Source organism: Priapulus caudatus, unplaced genomic scaffold, assembly GCF_000485595.1.
Source record: "Priapulus caudatus unplaced genomic scaffold, Priapulus_caudatus-5.0.1 Scaffold36, whole genome shotgun sequence".
Lineage (NCBI taxonomy): Eukaryota > Metazoa > Priapulida > Priapulimorpha > Priapulimorphida > Priapulidae > Priapulus > Priapulus caudatus.
Window position 1 is genome coordinate 159,089 of NW_014577097.1, and position 3,973 is coordinate 163,061.

Here is a 3,973-nt window from a genome sequence, read left to right on the forward strand (position 1 = left end):
GGATATGTGTTTTCGCATATATGCGCTAATTATATATGGTGCAGCACTTCGCTCCGCAGCAGAGAAGGGCTATGTATAGGTAGAGGTAGGATTACTGTGAGGTTATGGCATATATTGGAGTTACGGCATTATAAGCTCTTTTATCATATATCATTATAAGCTTATACATTAAAATTAAAATTATACATTATCATGTATCATTATAAGCTCTTTGGTTACGGTAATGAAGTGCGGGTCCATGCGTGCACAGCAGGGTGTTAGTGTCTAATCAACGTCATTTATACATACCTTACTGCATGATCATGCGCATCAATATATCTACGACCGAAACACACGTAAACACATCAGCCACACAGCAACGTCAACACGCACACCTCTATATGCGCCACACCTGCCCGTACACGACAGCACGTACGTGTATATGCACTCACAACAGATCTCCACGAGACGGCGTTAGCGGCGTTAGCGGCCCCATCGATCGTCTGCCGCGACGAGGCCTAGATGTGTGACTGCCGTAACCACGCACCGCCAGCAACGGAGCGCGCATGCCCCACCAAGGTCGTCAGCGGACGCGGTTTCCGACCACGGAGGGGGCATATAGAGAGCAGATAGCTGCTAGCTAGGCTGCAGGGTGAGTGAGGGTAGGAGTGGAACGCCAACAGTAGCATCCCTCGATAACCCGCCGCGGGTTCAGTTCAGAAACAGTTCAGTTCAGTTTGTTATTGAAAGCCAAAGGTTATATACACCATAGATTAATTTATCTGTGTTTAGATGCTATCATATACGACTCGAGTCGCTTTATAGTTTGTGTTAAGGTTAGTGATAGGGATAGTTATACTTTTTGTACTTAGCTGGGGCGCTCTCAAATACAAACTCTTGCATTTGCAGCGATGTAATACTGGAGTCCCCCATCACCAGCCTACTCCCCATGCTGCTGCATGATTTTCGTACTGTTCTTTCCGTTTTGATTTTTTGTGCCAGCTACATCGGCGCGTCAGGGGCGTGTACAGGATTTGTACCAGGGGGGGGGGGTCTAACCGTAACCCAAACTTGCGAGCACGCGAAAGGGGTGTCTGGGGGGCCCTCCCCCAGGAATTTTTTTAAATTAGACCCCCTTAGATGCGTTTTCTGCGCGAGCAGGGGGGGGGGGTCCGGACCCCCTGGACCCCCCCTGTACACGCCCCTGCGCGTTAGGTTAGCGAATGATGTCCCACGGTTCATAGTACGCGAAAAGCAAAAAAGGCAAACCGATTGCGGCAGATACACGTGTTGCTAATTGCTATCACTAGGACGAAACCAGCGAGTCTACAATAGACTCCTGGACGAAACTGATGCTACAGCGCATTTTTTCTTATAGATGGTGCAACATCTTATCCGGAATGGATTATGGATTATGTTGTGCATGTTAAAATTCATCGATAGCGAAATTAAATCAACAACGATTTGCGCGAAAGAAGAACAGATGCGGCAAATACTTTTCCGATAATCACATGTTATATTATATAGTTTTCCAGTTCCTATCTTTCATCCTTCATATCAGGACGTCCAAAGACAAGTTCTTAAAGCTATCTTCCCTAGCCTTGCGTAGCACGACCTTACGGCATATCTCTCGACACGTTGAACGGATTTTGCGACATCAGTTGGGACGAATGAAATTCATACGCGTCAAACCATACACACTGCAGCAACTGTGGTATAGCTATACGGCTGTGAAAACAACGTATAGACCGTATAGAGTTTCAACTTGGTGCTTGTTATTGCTTTCAGGAAAACGCCGTTAGCAGAAGAGGACATTGAAATCCTCACTACGTTGTGGAGACAGGACGCGGCCGTCGAAAAAATTTAGATGGTGCCTTGCTGTTAAATTAAACAAGGAAATATATAGGAATATATAACTGGAATGATGGCATGTGAATTTCATCGCGTATATCGGTCGCTACTTGTCGATATAAGACTACTGCCAGATTTCCGTTCTAACTAACATAACTACCCTTGATGTTGACCATTCTAAACTCATACACTGACTCGGGAATAATGTACTGCATTTAAGAATTATATCTTAATTGGGTCGTGATTTCCGGCAATGTCGATGTGATTTTCGGCGATTGCCCCCATTCCACTAGCCTGCCCCACCTGTTAACAATGAAGTACGATGGACGGCCACTGTTCTTTCGACGGACACACGCACAGATGAACGCACGCACGGACGAACGGACGAACGGACACAGGGACACACGTAAACAGGGGCACACAGGCACAGGGACACAGGGTACACACGTAAACAGGGACACACAGGCACAAGGACACAGGGGCGTCCGGACACACGAACCCAGAGACACAAGGACACATGGACACACTGACGCAGGCACGCACAGACATATGACCACACGGGCACATGGACACACAGACACAGGGGACGCACAGGCACAGGGACACGCGGACGTAAGGACACACGGTCGGACAAACACACGAGGAGAGGGAATTAAACTTCTGATCATCGCAGAAGAACGAAATGTGATATCAAAATATTTAAGTGGTCACGGTGAGTGATATATTGACATATCTGCACAGGAATGTCTGTTGTCATGTACGAATGTACATGAAGGCACACCTCATTTCCCGACTTATGGGATGCGTTTTTCCTGAGAACATGTCTCCAAAAGCCGCCCTGCGTCGTATGCGCCGAAAGGCGTGCCTTATTAATGGCGATTACCTGTCTAAGTGGAGAGAGCTACTATGCAGTAAAATCGTTATTATAACATTATCTTCTAAATTTGTGAGTGCATCTAACGCATCAGAGCGTTCTATACGCCGTGAAATACGATACACCGTATATAAGCCCATACCTCTGGCCAACCGCCGAAGCTTTCAACTCGGAAGAGACCGCCTGTCGCCTTCTCTCGTCTGTCGAAATACTCCGAGAAAAATACGGCAACGGTAGGAGAATTATACCGCTGATCATCGTCACAGAGCCGCCAACATAGTATGCGACGGAGGTCGAACCATGGACGTCAGCGAAGTACCCTTCAACGAAAACCAGAAGCATGTTTGCCAGAACACTGTACTAGTCGTACGTAGACTACGTATAATTAGTTGTAAACCTGATGGTGGGAAGTTAGCGTAGTTGGCCCTGAGTAACAATCTTTTACCACGTACAGACTGCAAACTTTGATGTCGTATTAAACCACGTGTACTGCAACCAAGCCCCTATCGTAGAGAGCCTGGTAGTGTTAGGTTGACGAGTGAATTTTGAGCAATAGGTAGGTAGAGGGGTGAGATGGATGAGATGGGGAGCGAGAACGGATGTCGCGGCTGTCGATGCGGCTCGCATGTGTCGCTCCCCTCACCGAGTTAAAGTCAAAGTCAGTAAGGATAACTGAGTTATTCAGCTACTACATGGACCTCTGTAATTGTTGAGGCTGGAGATCTCATTGACTGTCAATGCATTCTCCTATGCATCAGACAGCGTAGCGGTAGGAGCCCATGATATTACCAGGAGTCTATCAATAGATAAACTCCTATTGATAGACTCCTGATATTACTGTGGCATACCGTAGTGTGGGCTTGCGATAACATTCGTGCACTTGCTTTTTGCGAGGATTGGCGCATTTAGCAGACGACTATGGCAGCATACGGCTATAACGTGAATACCGATAGAGTCACATACAGTCTACTATTGGTGGTTCGACGCCCGGGGAATCAGCGCTATGATAAAGACGAACTGTGGATGACGTGATACAAGTAAGCAAACAAGTACAACTGTTTGTCTGTATTCATGAAGAGTAGCTTTCTTTTGGGACTTTAACTTTTTAGACTCTTTAACGGAAATTCCGTCTCAGAACGGCGGCGAAGATTCGGTACTGAGTGTTTGATATAAATACAGGGGCGGCGCCACAGGGGGGGCAGGGGGGGGGCGGTCGCCCCCCCTATCATTCGCAAGAAAAAGGAAAGAAGAAAAAGAAAAAGAAAAAGA

At 46.9% G+C, this 3,973-nt stretch overlaps 1 protein-coding gene across 1 annotated transcript in view; it reads right to left on the bottom strand.

Annotated features, from left to right (window-relative positions):
• Nucleotides 1-419, bottom strand: part of LOC106818510 (monocarboxylate transporter 3-like) — a 13,435-nt gene extending 13,016 nt beyond the window's left edge. The window contains exon 1 of the mRNA XM_014823207.1: nucleotides 289-419. The gene's annotated coding sequence lies outside the window, so the exon portion shown is untranslated. The remainder of the gene's footprint in view (nucleotides 1-288) is intronic.
• Nucleotides 420-3,973: the final 3,554 nt, after the last annotated feature.